Raw genomic sequence first — 24,038 nt, 5'->3', positions numbered from 1 at the left:
TGTGTACTAGTATTCAGTATAAAGGTTATTTCATCAGTATCATTTATAAAGGGACGAAGATAGTTTATATACATCACTGTATGTGTGGTGGGTTGATTGTTCTGTGATCTGTTGGTAATGCCTCAGGGTTCCAGCAGGGGGAGACCGCGCTCTGCTTCTTCACTCAGTCCAGGCAAGTGAAGGCAACGGTCGCTGTGCGCTTTCTTCATTTCTTCTCACTTCTGTTTCTCTCTATTTAAGGTAAATGCCGCACACCAAACACTGTAAACACGAGGTAACATGAAAGTAGTTATGTATAGATTTACTGTTTAAAGAGTGTGAAGCTAGTTCAGACCATGGTTAAGCTAGTGTCAGGAAACCCCGTAGCACCACTGCCATCTTCAGTTGTCTAACATGCGGTCATGGCCTCATAAGCTAGTCTGGTTTTATGTTTGTACTTTAACTGCAAGATAAGTATGTTTATTTAGCTATTAAACATTTCATAGTGCAGCAGCAGTAATTAAGTAGGTCAAAAATACAATTCATAATATTGTGTTGCAAAATATTCTTTTTTAAAGATAAACAGTAGATAGCATTGTAGTTATGCAAGGTTCACGTGGTCCTGGAATCTTGCAGCGTTGCTAAATGTACTAACACTGTAAAATGTATTTGTTTATTATAACTTGCGTCTTATAATTGATGACATTAGCATGCAGTTTCTAAATAGCTGCACACTTTGGAACAAATCCAGAGTGCATTTCTTTTGTATTTTCTTTTCAGTGGTGCTGCAGCATGTGCCAAGCTGACCTCAGCAGACTGACCCAAACAGGTGCACAGCCATGACAGCATGCACACCTGGTCAACTTAACAAATCAAACACCAAGTACAGTCTGATCATTATTCCCATTTTAAATCAACTCTCCTTGATCTTTAGTCAACTAAAGACAATTTTGGTAGACTGAAAGTACACCCAAACACTGACCAGTTGATAAATCCTGCTGTTTTTACTTAATTCATGACAGGTTCCTCATTGAACCATGTGGTAGTGTGAATGATCTTAAAAAGGAACATAACAAGCTTTATGAAGCACTATTGATCATTTTTATCCTCATTCTGTTCTACTAAAATAACAACTGCCTCAAAAACGTTAAGCGTGCATCTGCCTTTAATCGTATTTTCACGTGATCATGGCATGATAACTGGCATCGTATAGCCTATAAAAAGTCCCCAGACAATTGTTTATATTATTTTATAATGCTAACTATTAACAGGATCACTTGTTCTAGCCTGCACTGTGTCATTTATGAGCATTTTTGTTTGTTTTTTCCCTTTTTTTTTTTTTTTTTTTACAAATTATTTATATTTTAAATGTGCAAAAAATGAATGAACAGATTTCAAGCTGAGACAAAAATGAAATTAGAGTGACACTGTGACTATACAACAACTAAGGATACTTTAACATGTGTTTGCGCTAGTGTTTTTTTAATACCATAAATGATTGAGATGACCATTGTGACAGATTGTTTTAAAACTTGCAATACCATAAAGTATCAAAATATCTAGAAGCTAGAAAAAAATCTTTGAAAACTTATATTTTTCTGTGGTATTTCTGGTATTTTCTAACTAAATGTTTTAGATGTTTTAGCAGTGTAACTCCAACAACCAAGCATTGATACAAGAGGATCTGGCTGCAGACCTCTATGGTGGGGTGTTCAGCTGCAGACCTCTACGATGGGGCAGGTAATGACGTACATTACCCAAGCCAGTACCAGAATGGTGTGCTGAATGATATATATTTTCCACTCGCTGTCAGGTGTTATGCTAAGTGGCTATTTTTCACAACAACAGAATTTTATGTGTAAAAATCTAAACTTTTCTAAGGGGGATAAGTTTAAATTTAAATTAAACCCCACGGCCGAGGTCAGCCCGTTGCAGCCCCAACCAACGCCAACCTTAAAGGTCTGCAGCCTCTCCATCATTACTAAAACCAAACATCTACTGTAAGACATGTTTAAGAGGGGATTTTGCAAGAATATGAAGATGGTGGACCTTAGGCAAAAAGTGTTTGAAAATGACTGCTCTAGATAGATAGAGTTGATAACTAATAGATAGAGAAGCAGCAGACAGCAGCATGTCAGAGACAATAATATATTGTCAATATGATGACAGTGATGGTCACTGGCACATTGACCCCCTCCTGTGGCCCCTTAACTCATGACACTCATCAGAGTAAGGCGAAGACTGAAAGACACATTTTAAGAAAAACAAATAGATAAGGAGTAGGAGATGCATTGCAGATTACATGGTAAATCTACTGTCATAGAATGTTTGAATAAACAGGCTTCCAACATAAGAATAGAGTGTCTGGATAAACCACCATGTGAATAAACGCAAAACAAGGAAAACAAAATAAAACAAAGTTTTTCTTTACAGAAATGTCTGCTATCGAGGTTTAACAGCCTGATGGCAGGAATGAAAGATTTAGAATGATGGTTTGTTCTCCTAAAGGGCACCATAAAGCAGCGGCCTGACGGCAGTAAAGAGATTTCAGAGTAGAGGATATGGTCATGTTGGGAAATTATTCCATTATCTTTTTGGACCGCCTGCCTCTCCTGCAAAGAATGCAAATAGTCTGAAAATGTCATAACCACAGTTCCCTTCAGAAATCTTTCTGATAAATGTTCATCACTTCACTGGTTGAGAATACTCAGACAGCTTGCCGGGCTGCATTTATTTCTCTCCAGAGCTTCATTTCTGACACTGATGGAGTCCTTTCGGCGGTAAATAATTTCCAGCCAGATTATATTCCTACATCCGAGTGCATACATCAGCAAGTCTCCTCAACATTGACTGTGTAATGAATTTGTTCGAGCACATGGAGTGGCAATTCATGATAGACTGTTGAGAGGAGACGAGAGATGATGCAGAGAGAGGGAAGCTTAGCGGTTCATTAGGAAGACAAACAGACGGGTGGATAAATGACACACTATATCTTCAGCTGAGACGGCTGAACAATAACAAGCTGGATGAGATGAGCCATTCTGGGGAATGTTATTTTCCATGATTTTATGCATAATGGAGAAAGTTGACAGAAAAAAATAAGTGAATACTCCAGGATAAGTGTAATGAAACCACTGCTGTTCATCAGATGATCCCCTGTTGACTGTTCATAGAGGCTATTTTGTTCTGATGTCACAGTGATAGGGGACGCTCAAAATTAGGTTTAAAGTTGTAAAAATGTGGTCAAGCTGAAAACCTGATTTGTTTTCATCTCTTCAAGATTGATCAGCATTAGAAAGAAAAATCCATGGAAAAATTGGCCAATATTGTATGACCCTATTTACTTTATTTTTTTTGCCTTTGACGGTAACAGTATTATAATTGCAGAATTACAAAAATTAAAAAGAGATAATGCTATTCAATGCAAATCCAAGTGTTATAAACCCCCTTCTCCCCTTAAAACAAGCCTTTCATGGCATAGTCAATTTATGCCTAAGTATAGGATCACAGAAAAAAAAAAATATATTTTTATGTCTCTCTAGGTCAGGGGTCACCAAATGGCAGACCGTGGTCCGGGTCCGGACCCAGATGCCATCCGGACCCGGACCTACAATCATTAGAAAGACAAAGACAGTAGCCAAAAAAACAAGTGAGCTGAGACAAGACTGTCCTGATAAAGTGTGTTAAGCTGCCAATGACTTAACCAAGTTTCCTGGTGAAGGCGTTCACAACAGAAGCGTTTCAGAAAAATAACAGCCGCAGACTTTTATTGTGAAGAGCTTGATGGAAGTAGTGTGTTTAGCATTGATTTAGCTTAGCTTTGGCTGCCCTAAAGACGAGCTTTTACAGCTAGTTTACAGCTGCTGTTCTGACCTTGATTAACATCACAGCCTGGATCTTTGACTCACCGTGGACTAAAGGCGGCCTTACACCTAACGACGTTTCCTCTAATTTCAAAGTCGCAGGTAAAATTCTAAAGTTGGAGTAAAATCAAGGGAGTCTTGCTAAAGTCGCAGCTCGCTCCTGTTGTCTCAGTCGTTGGGTGTAAGGTGGTCATAAGATTTCGATTTTAGCAATTTTAAGGCAGACTTTCTTCGGTCTTAGTGTTATGATAATATCAAACCTTTTTTTGTATTGTCGTAAGTCTTAAGTCTGGTCGTGTGCAAATTGTGTTTCTCACTGATGCGTCCGCCCTCCATGACCAATGTGAAGCAAGTGTTGTGCGTAAGCACATTAATTCACTTCATTCTTCAGAATACAAACATGATCAATCTAGAGCCGCTCAATGTCTGCTCATAACTCAAGAGATTGAAAAACATTTCTGCTCAGAGCTGCAGTCAGATCTCTGCACCTGTGTTTGTGTGCCCTGTCTGTCAGTTCATTCCAGGCTGACATAACAGGTACAGTAAACCTCTATTTGGATTTTCAAAGTAAAAGCTTGCTCACTTTGTTTTATGTGGTGAGACTACTCATGTATTCATACAGTACTTTTATTCTGAAGTGTTTCTGGGATAGTTCCTCAGTTGTTGCAGTTACATGCAAAGTTGCTTCAGTGTTTAACTTTTCTTTCATTTCTACTCAATGTAAATGATTTATAAACATCAGAATATGAGACATATTAACTCAAATGTGACCTCCATCTCCTTTTGCATCTTGTTCTCTGCTCAAAAATTATTGTTGTGAATTTCCACCAGATGCATGATGGGAAGGAATTGTATTCTAGTCGTGTAGTTAGTGACCCACAGTCTTTGCAAATTGTCTTTAGATGTGAGCGGGTCTCAGGTGGCAGTCTTCTTAGAGTCTTGTAAGAGTTTTTGCAAAATTCTCTGGTGTAAGGCCAGCATTAGAAAAGAAAGTCATAGGTTAAAACGCACCTTGAAATGGTTGTTTAAGCCATTGTAAGATGAATAGCTGCAGTGCTGGGCTCTACACACACCGAGACCAGCCAAAGCAGCACTTAGCTTGTTTTAAAGCCAAGGCTGACAGGGACGGTAAACTGACTTTGTTGCGGTACAGCGATCAAACTATGAGAGTAAAGAACACATGTTTTGAGTGTTTACCATGCTTAGTTACAGCGGCAAGATCGGGTGGCATTCAGTTAGTTACCTGGCTACATGTAATACAAGAGCTAAACGTGCTAATGACTGGACTCAGCCTGAGCTGTCTGTCACAAATCACTCACTCAACCAGCTGTGGGAGCGGATATGCCTTGTGCGTACATCACAGCACAATGTAGACATTTAAACCGGTGATGACAGTGTTGCAGAAATCCATTCCGTGGCAGAAATTTTACTGGTAATGGTATTAATACTGGTTTACCACCCATCTCTAAAAAGGGAACACCATATTTAAAACAGAAAAACAACAATTAGATAAGCTTTAGCTAACCTCAAAAAGCTAGTTTTAACATTCAGTCTCTTCCTTGCTTATATTACTATTAGCTTGGAGCTAAATGATAACATAACTGTTCAACAGTGTAATACAAGTACAACAGGAAAGGTGTTAGCTGTCTCACTGTACAGCCTTTAGGAAGTAATGTACAAGTAACCTGACATGCCAGATGGATTTGTTTCACACATCCATCTGGGAACACTTCAATAGGAAACGTTTGAGAAAAGGCAGACGCTGACAATGAACGTTCTGTCTGTCACATCTCTACAGGCCAATCAGAGCAACAAAACACGTGATGTAGCTGCTATCTAGCTGCGCGTGCACAGCTACGAGGAATAACGCTAAATATAGCAACCATAGAGATGTAAGTACTCGACTTTTGTCGTTTTTGAAAAGAAAACAACTCACTGCTGTTCCTCTGTTCTTCTTTTAACGAAGAAATGTTGTCAAGTTCTGATAAAACTTACGCTTTAACAGCATCCACGCTAAGCTCTTCCGCCATAATTGCACCAGTTTCTTGCTGCTGCTTGTTTACGTCACTCTGCCGTGCCTGAAAGTACTGCCCCTCATCGCTGATTGGTCCTGTCACTTTCTAACCGGGCCCAGACGGTTCAGATGGGAGCTTTGCAAGATGGATTTGCCAGTGAAAAACAAGGAAATGGGTGTATCCATCTGCTTTGCAAGGTTAAAGTACAGGTGCATCTCAGAAAATTAGAATATCCTGAAAAAGTTAGTTTTTTCCCTGGGATTTAATTCAAGAAGTGAAATATCTATTTTTTTGATTAATCATTACAAAGTGAAATATTTCAAGACTGTTTTTGATTTCCATATATTTTGATGATAGTGGCTTACTGCTCACACAAATAAAAAATCCACTCTCTCAAATTTGAAGTTATTTGTTGGTTAACACGGGCTAATAGCTACTAAAGTATGTTGATTTATCTTGAAATATGGCCTGACATGTCCTCATATTTCACCACCGGCTCATTTTCTGTTGCTGATCAATCCAAACTCCATGAAATGAAGATTAGTCAACTTTATGTCAGCATTTTAGCCTCTACACTGTTTAGTGCTTTAGGCTGCATACCAAAAAATTACCACTGTGTATTTATGGTGAAAGAGAGGTCATAGCAGTGCTGAAATGTCTGCATTGCTGTCACTCATAAAAAATAACTCTCCTCATGGGCTGATTAGATAACAGGCTGTTTGCAATTGGCTGTCTTTCCGCATTTAGCACTTGGCGCTTATCTCAATGATCCATAGCCCGACTCTGAACATAAATAGCATTAGCCCTCACATCACACTATTAATCGGATTCATGGCCCTTGGCTTACAGCGGGATGTTTTGGGAGCCCTTTGCCACTCGTTGCTTGTCTCCCATCTCTTACAAAAGGCACAGAAAAAAGACTTCTAAGTGTAGTACTGCATGTGGCCACAGGTTGGCAGTATGTGCATTAACTTTGCTGGTACAGTGAAGTTTGGTCATGCGAGGATAAAAGAAGGTCGTGCCATCTCTGTTCTTACAGAGTGCTTGCTGACTGAACTGTTTAACCGTATCCTCAGGGTTTAGAGAAGAGTATATATAGACTCTGCCGTCAAATCCTCCTTCCTACTGTGATTGTGACAAGGGAGCTTACCATCCAATAAATCCATCTCCTCTGTGTTTTAGAGCTATGGAAACAGGTGTGAGTCACTGCCGCTGCTCTGAGTCTACAAAGTCTCACCGGTGCAAAAGATCAAAGAACAGGATTCAGCCTGAGCTTCCTCCTTGATTTCCTGTTCATTTCACCTCACTGCCTCCTCATTAATCAACCTGGAATTATATCAAGGTTTCCCCTCACCTCTGGTATTTATACTCTCGTTCTCTCTGTCTTTTTCCCCTACCATCTCTCTGTCCCAAAATCAGGTATAATTGCTGTTGAGATAAACCCTCCAAAGCAATTTCTCCTTTTTGTCTCTGCAAGCATCTGCCTCTCATTGATACCATGGAGCAGTCAGACCGTTATCAGTGCTGCCTTTGATCACACACAGCATCCTCTCCTCAGTCTTGGCCTAATTTAGCAGGTTCTGTATCCACAAAAACATTGATGCTGTCACTTAAAAGTCCTCCACATTGGCTGCATTCTCAGATGAATCTGGCAGCATCTTCGCACAGTCAAGCTTGCTGAATCTCAAGTGGCATGTGTGCATTTAGACTCACATATTTGCTCATTTATACATGAAAGGTTTGCACGTTTTGAGCATGTTGGTGGTGGTTTCCATGCCACTCTTGCATGACAAGAGAAGCAGTTAATTCTTAAATTATCCTTTGCATGATGCAAATCTCAGACAATGGACTATGAAATTAAAATGTCGTGCCACGTCATTAAGACTCAGTGGCATTTGAAATAATCTGTGTGTGCTTTCGGCGATTGCCTTAATGTGCCTTTAATCTTTCATAGGTGGAAATGATGGCTCGGATAGAGACGCATGGACAACATCTGTCTCTCTTTGCTTTGGCACAAACAGACGTTAAATGTCTCCTTTCTCTCACTTTCTCTCTCTAAATGAGTATCCTGCGCTCAGAGATGCCTGCATATGGTGTCGTTTTGCCTGATCCAGCAAGCAAACAGAATAATGGCGTCAGCTTATTCTAAATACCAACAGAAGCCTGTGCGATCAGGCTTAGAATGTAAATGAAGCAGACGGTGACGGTAGTGATGTTGACAGGTACTTTGTAAAATTTTCAAGCTTTCTGTTAGTGGTTGCAACTTTTAAAGAATCAGTTAAAAGATTCCTGTTCAATTCAGTGTTATCTTCCCCTAGTTTTAATCATGCTTCCTATTAGTCCAAATAATGTCATACTAAAGTCACTGATCACATATCAGTGGATTCAGCAATAATGCAAAAAACATCACTTACTAGATAAAAAAAAAATACAGACACTCTAATTGGTTCTATGCCCATGTAAGTTATTTTCATGTTTCCATGATAATGGATTTTTTTTCTTGAGATCAACACTGGTATATCTTGTTCAATCAGTTTATTTTAAAAAATGAAGGTATTCTTCAGCCATTCTGAAGTGCCCATAAGCATCATAAGCTTGTAGTATGCTGTCTTGTCTCGTCTTTGCTTCTGTCGAGGTTAAAAGTCTTGTTTGACCATCTGACAATGCACGACTCACCTGAAAGGTAATCACACCTCTTCGAAACACCGGCCATGAGTGACAGCACCTCCATTGTCCTCTTTAACCAGCAGGGGTGTGACAATCTGGTGAAGAGGTAGGGGTCGCTTTTTGTCCTGTAGCTTATCATCTCCCTAGAAGGATGGTTGTTGTCATTCTGGTCACCCTAACATCTGGTGTCTGCTTTCAGGCTTTAGACTTTGGCTCAGACAGCAGCTCAGCCAAACTCGTGCTCAGGGAAAAGCTGAAGAAGAGCTGGTGTGGTGTGTTTTTTTTGAGCTAATAATCTTCCTTTCAGACCCCCCCTGTAGGACAGAGAGATAGGATATATGTCAACAACTGATTTTTTAAATTTTCTGGCGTGTTTGGAATAATTTATATTTCACAAAAGGTTTAATTCTTTCCTCTAAATGTGTTCTGGTGTTGGTTTGACTGTATTGTATGTGATCTGCTTGCAAAACTACTTGTCAGCCGTTCTTGGCTCACTGCTGTAAGTTACTGTTAGCATACAGTGCTTAACAACTTTATTAGACCACCACCCAAATTAAGGTTTATGCCACAGCTGCCCTAAATTAACAGTGTTGGTAATTACCAAAATCATTTTTTATGTTTCTGCAATGGTTAATACACCAATATGTAGAAGCTCTTTAACCAAAATTATATCTTTAATGCTAAAATATAATTATTATTGTTATCCATGAATATTTTAAATTTACTGATTTACAACAAACTGAAAAAATAGCAAAGCACATTAATATTTGTTGATTAATATGTCAAGTGATAGTTATTTACTTGCATTCCTGAAGAGAAAAATGAGTTTTAGTGGTTGAATGTAATGCTTGATTCATTTCTGACTTCTCAGAGAAGTCGAGTGAGCTGGCTCAAATTTGGGTATAAAAAGGTGAATTCAGTTTGAAATTCCTCATTCTTGTTCAAAATGGTAAAACGTGGAGAGCTCACTGAAAATGAAAGAGTTTGCATTAAAGCACCTTATGATGCTGGATGGTCTCTGAGACAAATAGGGAAAGACATAAAGTGTTCTCAAAGTGTGGTCAAGTATGCTTTGGAGTCAATTGCCGAGACTGGTACTTACAAAATGCGCCAAGCAAGAGGCAGGAAACCAAAGTTAACTGAGGCAGGTGTCAGGGACCTCAAGATTTTAAGTACTAGAGACAGAAGGAAGACCACTGCTGATCTTCAGGCAGAGATAAATGCTTCTAGATCAGAGTCTGAGAAAGTCTCCAGAATGACCATAAGCAGACGACTGACAGAACAAGGCTTAAAGGGAAGAACTGCTGCTAAGAAGCCATTATTGAGGCCTGCAAACATCTAGAAACGCCTCAGATTTGCCAGGGAGCACAAACACTGGACTGTTGATGACTGGAAGAAGGTACTCTGGATGGATGAGTCCAAGTTTGAACTCTTCGGTCAGCATCGCCATGCTTATGTTCGCAGAAAAGCTGGAGAAGGTTTTGATGCCAGATGCATTGCACCCACAGTGAAACACGATGGAGATTCCATTATGGTATGGGGTTCCATTTGTGGATACGGTGTGGGCAAATTAGTGAAAATGGACAGTATCATGAACAAGAACGTCTACCATAACATCTTAGTGCATCATGGAATCCTTTCTGGACTGAATCTGATTGGTCGTGGGTTCATACCAACAAGACAATGACTGCAAGCATACTTCAAAGCTGTGCAGAGACTATTTGACCAAGAAAAAGGAATCTGGAGTACTGGAACTGATGGACTGGCCAAGTCAAAGTCCGGATTTGAATCCTGTTGAACAAATTTGGGATTGAGTAGATTCAAAAATTGATGGCACAAAAGTGTCATGTAAAGCAAGTCTGTGGGAACAGCTAGAAACGATTCGGAACTCAATAACAAAAGAGACTGTGGAAAAGTACATAAAAACAATGCCAGCAAGAATGCAAGCTGTTATCAAGGCCAAAGGAGGCCATACAAAATATTAGCTTTTTTGGTTATTATGTGTGAAAAAGGACTATTTAGTTGTTTCAGTTTGTTATTTACCAAATAAATAACATTTTTAGTTTTAAACAAGTTTTTGAAAGATTTCTAAAATATTTACATTTTCTCGTTTTTATGATAGGTGGTCTAATAAATTTGTTAAGCACTGTACTTATTAACATACCCTCACCTTCAGCATCAGGCCCACCAACGTAAATGGTTGGATCCCTGCTCCAGCAAATCGACCCTCCCCAGATGCCACACTTTAAAAAATCCAGCTTGATAAATGTTGAGTGAATAAAATATGAATCATTGGCAACTCTTGAAAACTTAACTGTTGTAAAGACCAGGGCCTTTATTTTCAAAATTTCGGGGCAGGCCTTTATAGGAAGGTGGCTCTTTCTTTTGAGCCAGGTCTTTATTTCTAATTCTCACTGATTTTTCCAATTATTCATATTTATATTCTCATAGAGAATAATAATTGTTCATATTTTTGTAAAAATAAAATATCATGATGTAACTTCAATAGTAATAGCCTGAAATGATTTTTTTTTTCAGTTAGGGGTTCTATTATAACCAAATAATATAAAGATTATAAAATAGAATATAAATTTTGTCTTTGATTTTCCAGTAGGCTAAAAGGTGGTTTGAAACAAACTAGCGTTTAAAAAGTGAATGTTTAACCAGCTACCAGCTGTGTCCCTCTCTCTTCCTTTTTGTCATTTTCATATTTTCTTATTTAGAGTATTGATTGATTTAGAGTTCATCTTTTACCCATTTTAAATCTGAACTTTAACAGTGACAGGTAGCCTCCTGTGTCTGTGAACAGATTTTATGTTGATCTAAAATCATAGTAACTTTGTGGGTCATTGAAAGTGAGAGAAATCATTAAATAGGCTGTTAGTTTTATTTTCTGTTTTGATATAAGATGTTAGTCAGGATTACTGCTGAGAGACATTTGCTTTTCCTCGTAGAGATTTGACACAACGTATTACACACTGAAACGTACGAACAAACTGGTAACAACAGTTTCCATTTTTGATGAAATAGGCTGTTCATCACCATCTTCTTCTCATGACCAAACTTCTTTACTGTCACTGATTCGTTCTGTCTGTCCCTTGGTAAACTCTCCTGTCCAAACCCCTGCTCCATGTGCCTCTGTTTTTCTGGGAGCAAAGAAGTTGATTGGCCGAGTAGCATCACATTGGACGATCTTTACTGTCTAGTCAAGAAAAGTTGTGCTGTTTAAAACAGACTCACATCTGAATGCAGTGAAAGCTGCGCTCTTTCAAATGAAAACACGCAGGAATTAGGACGTTAATCATTTATAGTACCCGGCCATCAAAAGGGGGTCTGGCACTTATTTGCTTTTGTGGACCATGAACCCTGCTGTAATATGGGGCCAGGCCGCAGTTTGACTCCCACTCTTTATTAGAGGATGTATGGTAGTTAATACAACACATTATAATTAGTTTCTTAAATTATCTAAGATACATATCAAGTTGACATATGGAAAATTGAGTCAACATTTTCTGGGGGAAGTAGTTGGCTTAACTTCTTTAGCTGAGTCAGTTGTAATATATGCTTTTACTGGAAAATTTTTTGGGCAACTTGATACTTTTAGTAACCCAACATGAAGTATTACGCCAGACCCGTTGACTGAAAAAGCTGTAAAACTTGCTACTTAACCGTTTTACGTTGGGCCATAATATTTGTTTTTACAGTGCATATAATATCACTATATGCATGTTTGATCTTTAGCATTAGCCCCCTGGTTTACATACACTTCCTGGGCCTGCCTCCAGTCAGTTTTGAAAAGGGTAATAAAAAAATATGTTACAGATTTTAGCTTGGCTATTGATTGATTCAACCCATCCTCGTACTTTACCCAAATGATGCCGGCCCTGCCCCATTCTGGGTGAAAACATTTCATCAAAATCAATGGCGATAAATGGGAGGGATTGGGTCGTCTGTGATATGACAGCTTACAATATGCAAACTGTATGATTTAAGGGGCGGTTGATGAGAGTCTGAAATCAATAGCATAAAAATATGAATACTGATGGGCAGCTCAGAATTATATTAATAAAGTTTTAGGCTCATCTGAGTGTCTGTTCAGACTCTCTCAGTCAAACCAGACAAACAACCTCATCTTGTGACCTAAGATGTCATAAACAAACATCATAAACCTTATGTGTATATTCTAACCTTGCTATATGAGATGATTCTTAACTTCTAAAATGTGGTGTATATGTGTAGGTTATTTTATCAGGCAGGTAAACTACAGCTCCTGCTGTTATAGGGCAATTGCTAGCTTAAAGTCAGTAGAAAGACATTAGTGGTCCGACATGTTACCATATATATATATATATATATATAATGTAATATTTATGATTAAAAAAAAAGTGGTAAATTATGGTTTTTCATTTGTTTGATGCTCAGAACGCAGTGCAATTGTATTTATTTGTGTTGTTACCCTTGTTTCCTAATCTACCGACATTCAGACACAAAGCTTATTTTCACTCAGACTTGGGTGCGGTCAATATGGAAGTGATGTTACACTGTTTTATATCAATAGACATTGACATTGCTGTCCTGGTCCAAAGGGCCCGCCCACAATGTTGATATTACAGAAATCAAGGTTCACACCATTTTAAGAAAAGAGGGTCTACATTTTGAAACAGGCAACAATATATAAAAAGTGAACATTTTGTTGCATTGATATGATAATGGGTATTTAGGTTTAAAATAAAATCTTGTTATTGCTTAAATTTTGGAATGATCATGTCTATGCTCACCTTCATGGGTCTTTCAATAACTCTAGGCCCTATAAAGCTGTACTATTTTTTCTCCTTATGGGTGGCCTTGACAGAGATTACTTCAACACAAACCTATAAAATATTCACTCCACATTAAATAAGGATTAATCTGTATTTCCAGTGATAGGAGACCTGCCATCTTGCATTATCTTCCCTGCAGGCCTGTAACATGCCTGTCCCTTTCTTTGACCTTAGCTCTCCTATTCGCGGATGGTGAAGGGAATATGAATACGTACCGCTACATCTTGCACATTACAGCCTCATTGATTCGTCCGCTGTGTGGCTGCATCTCACGAGGAAATGGCTTTGACACTGTTGGCCTTTCCTTGATAAATTAGGTCCCTGGGTAGGCATCCAACATTACATTGCACATTCATTATGAGAACTACGAGTCATGTGGAGGGGAAAGTTTACTGTCACCACACATAACCATGGTGTTACCAGATTCGTGAGCTTTCAAATTTAACTTAAGCAGTTTGAAAGAGCTTTAACTTTTCAACAAAACTCCACCATGCCTGCATTCAGATCACACATTTGATAGACATTAGTCCTGATTAGCTTCTGTCCTTAAACACTGCAAAATCCAGGAGCCTTGTGAGTAATGAGTTCAGAGATTTAGTGGGGAAATCAGCTAGCACACTTCCTAATTGGAAGAAGGTGGAGCTCAAGGGACAGGCAGGTTGGTGGAGAGTTTCACAATGGGGTGTAATGATTTCCTGTGGGCAGCAGAGGAGCCAGAGGCAGGCCTGATTGGGGTGAGGTCGAAGAAGGAGGAAAAAGGGATCAGAGTAGGAAGGGGCAGCTGTCTTGAGACTCATTTATGTGGCTGCTCTGCTCCGACTTTTGGACCAGAATCAATTTTTGATTGCATCCCTCTTACTGCCTCTCTTTGGAGTGTGTTTACATTTCCGTGTAGTGATTCTTAGGAACTTTTAGCAAGTAGCGCTTTCGTCAAGGTCAGACGTAGTCTGAGTCTTTCCTTCCTGTTTTGATTTATGATTTCATTTCATTTTATTTCCAGCCTATTTGGGCTGGGTGTTGAACCTCAGTACTGTTTTGTAACAACTGGAACAGGGTTTCTACAGTTAAATTTTGAACTTTTCAAATGTGTGAATACAGCAAACAACCCAAAGCCTTTTTCACACAGTCATTCCTGGTGATTTCAAGGTAATTTCAGGACGGCATACCCCTGATATTTTCCTGAGTTGCCCTTTCACATAAAATCCACAAAGTGAAAGATTTCCTTGTTTGATGGGAGGTCAGAGGGTTTCAGGAGGATATGGCATAAAAAGGATGATACTGAATTTGTGGTCTAAGTAAGAGAAACAACTCTATAGTGGCAGTGTTTGCCTTTCTATCAATGCTGCATGGAAATTGACTTATTCACAGTAATAAAAGAGTGGGAAAGATTATACTGGTGAGCAGAAAAGAGTATGAAGCAGTTACTTTTTGTGCATGACATCTGTAAGAGTAGAACTATATTCACACATGTACAAAAATCCTGAACATTTTCTGTTTTTCTGGGTGAGCTGCAGGTGCGAATGAAAACAGCTGGAGTTTTTCATCTAGACTTGTCCCTGAGTTTTCCTTGCCCCAGTATTTCCCTATCTTACCCCGCACTTGCCTGACAAGGAAGATTTTGTGCTATGAGGGACGTGTGAATAGACAACTCCAGCCAGAGCTCCTGAAATTTTTGGCACATTTTCAAAAAACCATGTGTGGAAAGCAAAGCTTTGTTGTCATTGCTAACCACCCACTCTTTTGTGGGGAATTTTCCTGAGTATGTCCTGCTATGTTCACTTAGCACCCAACCCTAGCCCCATTCACACATGCATTGAACTCCTGAATTTTCCTGAATTTACTTAGATGAGCTGCATGTGTGAGTGCAAACAGCAGAACTTTTCACACTGACTTAACCCTGAAGTTTCCCAAATAGTCCCTTTAGTTAATTTTCCTTCCTTATCACTTTTCTTGACTGAAAGTCAAACTACAGGAAAACTCCCTGCAAGTGTGGAAATCTTTCAGGTAGATTGCCCTGAAAACTTCTGAGAAAATTTGGGGGTTGCATGTGTGAAAAGGGGTTCTGATTTGTCCAGGATATTTTACCAAGGGCTGACAGAAACACCCCCCCAAAATATGGACCTGAATAAATCCAGGGCTAAAAAGGGATAGTCTGAATGGACATACAGTTTTGCGAGGTTGTTAAAGTGAACTAAAACTAACTAAATAACTAAAACTAAAATTAAAAAAAATCATTTTAGTTATGTGAAAGTAAATAAAAACTAAGCTTTACCAAAAAAACGAAAACTAACTAAAACTGTATAGTGCGCTTACAAAACTAGCTTAAAATAAAATAGAAATAGAGACAAAATATCCTTAGTTTTAGTCTATGACACGACCAGACTGACTGGCACTGACACCCAAGTCTGGGGAGTGTAAAATAGCCTGATCTGATTGGTTAAGATTTCACATAGTGGTAGTCTGTGTGTAGTCTGGAGTTGTATTCAAACATCATCATTAAATAAATAAATGAAAAGTGAAGAGTAGCCTGTTTTAATGTTTTTAAAAATGTATGAAGCTCACTCAGCCCCAACATCTATCTGTAACAAGACTAGGTAAACCTAGTATGTGGCTGACCACAACTATCTGTGATGCTTGTTGAAATGCCTGACTAAAATGTGTGTTCTGGCAGTGATCTGGCATGATTGTTAGTGGTTTATGCGCCCAGAGTGCGTTGGTGAGAGTAGTGACGTCACCTCCTCCTACACGTTTTTTTGCTGGGCAGCTGTCCCAGTCTTCACTTTTCCATGCTCCGTTTCTCCATGGTACTCCTCTGATCGGTGCCCTGTTAGTGGCCATTATTAGCTGGACCACTATGGATTGTGATTTTGTACACGTGATTACGGTGCAACACCAGGATCTGAGGTGTTTTTGGGTTGTTTTTACAATTACATTTTATGTCCAAATAGCGGCAGCCATGACACCTGTGGAGACCGTTATTACCTGCCCGGGGATCTCCTGTGCTTTCCTCGGGGCATACTGTTTCCCTTTAATGACCACCCTCAGTTGTTCTGACCACAGTGGATGTGTTTGATCCTCATACCAGCTCTGCTTCATGCTGTCACGTACTCTGGCTTTAAACTCCAACCTCTTCGAAATGAGCTGTTCTTATTGCTCTGATATGTCTTGGTTTCTTTATTAGATGAGATCATGTGGACTCCCCATTTACCCTTTGTGGTAGCCACATGCTAACTCATCTAAAACATCTTTCCCAACATGAAAAGCTTATAGATTTGTTTTATTCTTTGTCATACATAAATGTGGCCCAGTTCTGCTGAACCAGAGGCTAAAGCTATATCTGAGTATTTAGAGCAGTGGAGGCATCCATTACAGGGCTTTCAGCACGAGTAAACCCCGCCCATAGAGCAACTCTGTATGGATGAGCCATACATACATGATGTTAACTCAAGCCTAGTGAGTGGAGGCAGCCACTCTGTAGTATATGGCTCATACAAAAGCGTCACTCACTCAGTTACTTATTTACCGACCGACTGACCGACCGACCAACAGACAGACAGACAGACTCAGACAGACAGACAGACTCAGACAGACAAACAGACAGACTCAGACACAGACATTGCCATATATAGGGCTGCCCTCAGCGGTCAGCCAAAAAAAACCAAAAACTAACACTAAAGCTAGTAAACCTAAATTAAAAAAAGCATTTTTGCAAAAAAAACACCCTAAACTATACTAGCAAACCAGCAGTCAAAACTAATAAAAACTAAACTGGAATTGAACACAGAAAGTGAAAATGAAATAAAAATAGAAATTAATGAAAAATCCAAGACTATTATAACCCTGCAGCTTTGCTTGGCATTGAAGGATCTGTTAAAGATGCTCCCTGGGTTCTATCCATTTAAATAGATGAATAACAACAGAGCATGCCAAACACAATGACATTTAGTTTAGCTGCAATCCACTCCTTAGCAGTATAAAAGTGAATTAGAAAAAACTTTCAAATTGTTAATTTTGAAAGCTAACAATTAATATTTTAAAGATTTTTTAATCTATTTTTGCCTTTATTCAAACAGGACAGTGAAGGACTAGCAAAAAATGTGGGATGAATGCGACGGGGGACATGGACTGGACTACAGCCACTGTACATGGGCTACCTTTGCCACCAGCTGAGCCAAAGCAGCATGCTTAAGACCAGCTTGTTCCTGGGAAATGTAGATCACAGAGTAAGTTACCATAAAAACCTGGTCAGATTTGTATTCCTAACTCCCTTTGCAGATATCCTCTAATGTAACAAGAAAGAATCCCAACCCACTCCAATTTAGGAGAATATCTGTCATGTACAGGATTGAATGTTTGAAAGATTTTGTCTTCAGATAAAGAGAATGCATGGTTATGTTCCTCAGAATAAGGGAATGAATCATTTCTTTGTTATTGGTAAAAATTTCTAGTCTTTGTTCTCTTGGGATCCTTTTCGTGATGCCAATTTGTGCTGAAATTCTGGAGCTGTGATTGAACATGATTTGGAGAGCCAGATGTCTGGTGCTTTATTAAAGCTCATACAAGAAGGATTAAGAAGAACAATACAAGTGTGCACAGTGTAATAACTCCAAATTCTGAATGTTTTCACCTTTTGAAGAAGAATTATGATCTCTGAAAGAAACGCTTCTCCTATTTTTGTTTCTTGTCATTAATACAACAATTGTCCTGCTCTTTCTTGGTGACCACTGTGAGCCTGATTTGGGCGAGTCAGCCCTCTTTAAGTATCTGTCTTTCTTTTTTACCCCATCATTATCCCCTCTCCCTCTTTATTTTCTACCCCTCTACCTCCCAATCTCCCCATGCTGCTTTTGTCATGCCCATTAGTCCTCGGCATACAATCGATATCTGGAGCCTGCAGCTCTGCCAAAGTAAAAGTGAGGAGGGAAACGAGCAAAGAGGGGAGAAAATGAAAGTGTTAGAGATGGACAAGACTTGTAGTGGTGATTCTCAGTGTAGTTCTTTCTTTATGAAGCCCAGATGTATCACTATTTATCAGGGTTAAACCTCCAGATGAGATAAAGACAAACATTTTTAATGTTTAAACTGTCAGACATGGATCAATTCTTTCTTCTTTCTGCCTGTCTATCATTGACTTTGAGCCTTGTGAAAGTTTTGCTTCAAAAAAGGATCATGTTGACCAGTAATACTGGGCAAAGTTTGAAGATTTATAGTTGTTGTTCTTGGTTTATGTCAACAAGGGTTTTCAGAGAGAGTAGAGCCTGTGTTTTAGGTGTAAATTAGACTGTAGATCAGGGACCCCGGCAGACATCGATGCTGCAGGCCTGATGAATGGATAATGGTGCCTCTGTTCCAGAGAGCCCTCGGCATATGGCAAATAAACCAGCGTGCACACACGGAGGGCCAGCAGATAGACAGGTGCAGACGCATACACACAATCACGCACACAAATTTCTGTTCCGCGCCAAGACGCCACCGACAGGAGGAACTCAAAGTGAATACAAAACAAGCAGAAGGAATAGAAAGTATTTCTAAGACACTTGAAGAATTACTGATTCTCCAAAAAGCACTGAAAACCTTAACATAAAGCTAGTATCTGCAGAAGGAATTGAAACCTTTTGGCAAATAAAGTCACACTTTATTGAATAGAACGGATTCCAAATTCATCACAAAGCAATCAAACATTAAATCATTCAGCAGCAATTCTCTACACTGTAATGTAAATTATTTTGAGATCTTACTATTTTCAATACCCCAGTATTTAAATATGAGATGTTAGCTGCTGGGCTGAAGCAATGCAAGATATTACACTATCTTGGTTGCCCTCCTGGATATGGAAATAATGTTAATTCAGGCAGACTAGTTTGATTTATCTTTAAAACTCCGAATTACTATTAATGTGAAAACTACATCATTAACCACTGCTGTAGTGGGAAAATACCAACTTTACAGACCTTTGGCATTTTTCATCAAAGTGTTTATGTTAATAGTGAAGTCAAGCTACAGTTATGCTATTTGATGGACTGATGTCCCAGTAAGAGTGGGCAACATTGAAAAATATCATATTACATTTTTTGAGGCCAGATCAAGATCTTTTTTCATTTGCTTTATAAGAAAAATATGTAAGTTAATTACAAGGATAACCCAACTTATTCTGCACAAAGGTGTAACAGTATTTGTGTCATCCCGAACAGATTCACAGTTCAATGCACATAGTCCCATGACAAAGGTGTCTGAATTCTTCCTTCAGTCTTTGGTCTAAATGGAGAAAAACAGCAATCACATAAAACAGTATCACCCGCCAATATAGGTGGCAGTAACGCCAATGAAGTAGTAAATAAACAGCCAATGAAGGCAAAACAAAACACATGAGGAAGAAACTTAAGGTGCAGGTGCAGTAGCAGGGGAGCGGTGAGACTCACTAGCTTCTTCCCCTTCAACTTCTCTGAACATGAAAGCAATGAGGGTTGAGGACTGTAGCAATGTCAATACATTTTAAAGGCTTTACACAGAAGCGCAACGGCTACAGATGTGTTTTTAGCGGCTCTGCTTAGACTCTGTTAAAACGTCCCATCCTGTGTTTACATGAGCCATTCGGATAGAGGGACGGATAATGGATGAATGGATGTTCAAAAATTCCCAATGGTAATCTGTAATCTACATATTTAGCTGGGGTTATCTCCTGTTCAAAAAGGGGTTTAATAACAGGCATTTCTAATAAAGCCTAATATAGCCAGAAGTGTGGTGTACAGATTAAACAAACATGATTTAGATAGCATTAACTGTCAGTGTTATACCTGCAGATTTCTTTGTTCCTTTCAATTAAACTCTAAGATTGTGTTTTACAGAGATATCTTAGGCAAAAGAATGCACAGCAAACGACAATGAATAATCAAGATCAATCTGTATCGTGCAACACAAGCTATAAACTAATTGTGTTTGATTGATTGCCGTTAAAATGTTTTCCAATATTGTTCCTGCACAGTAAATGCCTCATATATAAAACATTGCAGTGTACTTTGAGGAGATAAATGAAAGAGTCCTCCTCCACAGAAACAGCAAGGAGTGATGGTTACAGAGGAGAGAGGGTGTGAGTGTGGGCGTTGGACAGATTTGAGACTACTGTTTTTACCTCTTCTCCGCCTAATATCCATCACTTTCCAAATCTCCGCCGTGCTGTAACTATGACTCAGCCGATGTCTTAGATAACTGAAAGATGGCTGCAGAGACAACACAGCAGTGGCTTCTAAAAACAGCTCTGTTATTACATCCATCTCTGACTTTAATCTTTCATCTAACAAACCCATTCATCACACCGATGTAAATCACACACAGCCCTTCTGATAGAGGTCTTTATTTATGGGAAATTAGTTGGATTATTATTTTTTAAGAGCAAACATTAAACATAGAGGCTCCTTTCATTGCACGCTGTCCCTGATTTGATTTTTAAGATGATAAAGTCTTTGGAATAATCCAACAAATAGGGCTGTAATGAATAATGTCACTTCCTCTTGTGATTGATGATGTTTATATCCACGAGCGGTGACAGCAACAGATGCTGTGATTAGGCAGACTCTGACACACACAAACACAGACATGCACACCCTGATGCATTTGGATAACAGTATTTATACCATTTTTACAACAATGTGCTGCTTTTTTCCAAATACATGATACAAGCTTAGTCTGTCTTTACGCTGTATGCTGAACTTTAATGGCTGTGAAGTTTGCTTACTGTGTTGTGCATGTCATGTATGAGAATAATACCTAATTATCACTCCCATAATACAGTAAATCACTTTGCTCATGGTGAAAATATCAAAATATGACCCTGCATGTACATCTATGCCCATTTAGTGATGCTGTTACCTGGTTCCCTCTCTATGTGGCTTGATGCCCCTTCATGTAGTATCAAGATTGCTTGGTGGATAAAACTACAGTGATTCAAGGCTATACGCAGGGTTTTAAAATACTAAGGTCCAGAAAACCAAGCTTACAAAAAGGGGTATGGGTTATGCTCCCCTGAACTTTTTACTTTCTTTATGAGCATTTTTAGACTCTTGGAAAGCAAAAACTGGATAACAGTAGATTTAAAGCCCTTGGAAGTAGAAATCGTGCTCTGAAATTTATTTTATAATTAAACAAATAATTAGGCCTCCTTCCTGTGTTATTTTTATAATTATCCATAAAATAGTAAAGTCTAGACCGCTCTCTTTGTAACGTTTTTGAGATAATTTTAGTTTTGAATTGGCGCTATTCAAACAATGATCAATTGATTGAATACATGTATATGTTTTATATATATTTTATGTATTTTTACTTTTTTATGCTAACCCATAGCCTCTCATATAATCTCTAAACATTTTGGTTTGGGTTCTCATAACTGATACTTTGCTGTGCTTTTTAACTCAAAAATGTCTTTTTTTTCTCAAAAATTACAAATCATCTTTATATCTATAAAATGTTTCTTTTAGAGTGGCCCTAATATGCCATTGTATCTTAATCCGTATATCTTTAAAGAGATGGGTAATGTTATGGAGGCTGTCATGGCAAAGCTACAGCAACAGAGATAACTTGGTTATCAATGCCTTGGAAAGGTTGGATGTTACGTGAAAGACAGCTACATAAGAAAGCTGGCACTGCTACTGTGAGCTACCTTTGTGCTGCATCTCATTCATTTTTGTGCTGCTTACTTGTGATGGACTACAATTATTCTCACTCTTCATTTTTAGGTGGAGTAGAGACATGGCCCATTGCTCAGTGCAGCTGATGCACTGAGGACTTTTTTTTGCTAAACAGTAAACACAAGTTTTGTTTTCATGGCTTAATATCACATAATTCAGGAGAAAGGCTGTTACAATGACCTTAGTTACTCGCAAAGCATTTAGGGTTGCTTTTATCTCAGACAAGGAAGTACACGTTTCAACAGTTTTTCTTCGTCATGATGAGAAATTCATCCATGAAATCAAAATGTCAGTTTCCTGTTTGATAAAAAAAGCTGCATGGAGTGCACTTTACTAATTCAAAACAGGAAGTAAATAGTGGAGATGGGCGGAGCTGACCACTGGTCTCATTTTGTCATATTGTGTCATTGTTTTTAAAAAAAGAGGGTGGAACTTACATACTGTCCCTTTAAAACCATGTCAGTGGGCAGCATAAATTATCTGTTTTGTATGTGTGCAGTACTGACCAGTGGTGTAAAGTTAGAGTACTTTGTTTAAGGTCTAAAGTAATTTTCCAGAGTATCTTTATTTTATTTAACATCATTCCCTGTGTACTTTTACTCCATTACATTTCCCCTAAGCATCATAGTTGAAAATTAAAATGAGACGAACTTTGGTAGCCCGTCTGCTTCTTTCTCTTTGGCTTCCCACTTATCCCTCCTGCTAATGTGTATGAAAAACAATTTGATACATTCATTTAATCTTTGTGTTTAAGTCTTATCACTTTGGAGCTGAATTAAAGCAGTACATTAACAGTACATGTAGATGTTGTTATTGAGCCTATATATTCTGCAGCAATTATTCAAAATTATTCAAATATTTAACCAGGTATAGTCAGTTAAGAGCCAATTCTCAGTTTTAACAGGAACATAATGCTATTCTGTGAACAGTGGGCAGGCGGTACCTCTCATCTCCATCATCTCTCTTTCTGTCACTCTCCTTCCCCTGTTCTTTTCTAGTTCCCTTTCAAAAGCTGAGCTTTGTTTGCTGAGGAGTTCTCCCTCTAATCATTCTCGTCTCTGTATTGTTGAAGAAAATAAACACAGGGTCAATTGATATTTGACTTAGCCAGCCAGCTAAGGGTTAATTTTTTCAAGTGAAACTTGCTGCTACCCCAGCATGATGAATGGCCACTTCATAACGGAGCGTGCATTAACACACCACGGCACAGGAGCTATAATAACTCTCATCAAGTTTTGATCCTCACATATCATAAATGCAGTGAATACTACAGAGCAGCCATGTCTACTAAAGATTGCATATTGACTACAAGAGTATTCACTTCATCTCCGGAACAAACAATCAGGTGTTATCCATGCTGCTGTTATCAGAGAAACAAGCAATTCTCTTGGTATAATAATGTCTGTACAATTGCCACAGGAAAGTAAAGTTTATTTTAGGTGTACACCTCAGATTATATACAGAGGTCCTGACCTCAGTGGTCAGTATGGTCATACAAAGTTTGATTCAGGAGACCAAGATTTAGGTTTTGAATGCTAATGTTGAATGGATATAGGGGTATAATATGCAACATTTTAAACGTTAATATTAAAGATATGAAACAGCATCTCTGTCCCTCTCTTTGCCAGCGTGCCTTGATATAAAAACAAAAAAGTGATATATAGCACTATGGCTTGTTACGTTTTAGAGAAAATAGCAGTCTCCCATTAACAAATCAACATTTTGGTGTTGTAGCAAAACTTTGACACACCACAAGACACATCATCACACATTATAAATCAATTCATTAGCATATGTTAATGATTAGACAAGAGAAGTCGTCTGTAAATCTGTAAAACCATTCAGTGATACAGGAAGAAAGACAGGTAGAGCTAGCATGCTACAGTCAAAGTTTCTAAGGTTTTCAAACTTGAAGGTGTATCAAGAAAAAAAAACGTTATAAAAGTTACAAATCAAGTTGCTAATTCCCTTATTTTGGTAAAATGCACTGATAAAAGTCACAAGAGAAATAGG

At 38.6% G+C, this 24,038-nt stretch overlaps 1 long non-coding RNA gene across 1 annotated transcript in view; it reads left to right on the top strand.

Moving 5' to 3' along the window:
* The first annotated feature begins 171 nt into the window (after window positions 1-171).
* Window positions 172-24,038, top strand: part of LOC121511506 — a 62,018-nt gene continuing 38,151 nt past the window's right edge. The window contains exons 1-2 of the long non-coding RNA XR_005992049.1: window positions 172-240; window positions 17,418-17,567. This is a non-coding gene — a long non-coding RNA (uncharacterized LOC121511506). The remainder of the gene's footprint in view (window positions 241-17,417; window positions 17,568-24,038) is intronic.

Source organism: Cheilinus undulatus, linkage group 6, assembly GCF_018320785.1.
Source record: "Cheilinus undulatus linkage group 6, ASM1832078v1, whole genome shotgun sequence".
Lineage (NCBI taxonomy): Eukaryota > Metazoa > Chordata > Actinopteri > Labriformes > Labridae > Cheilinus > Cheilinus undulatus.
The sequence above is the reverse complement of the archived record's forward strand: the minus strand, read 5'-3'. Positions and strand labels throughout refer to the sequence as shown.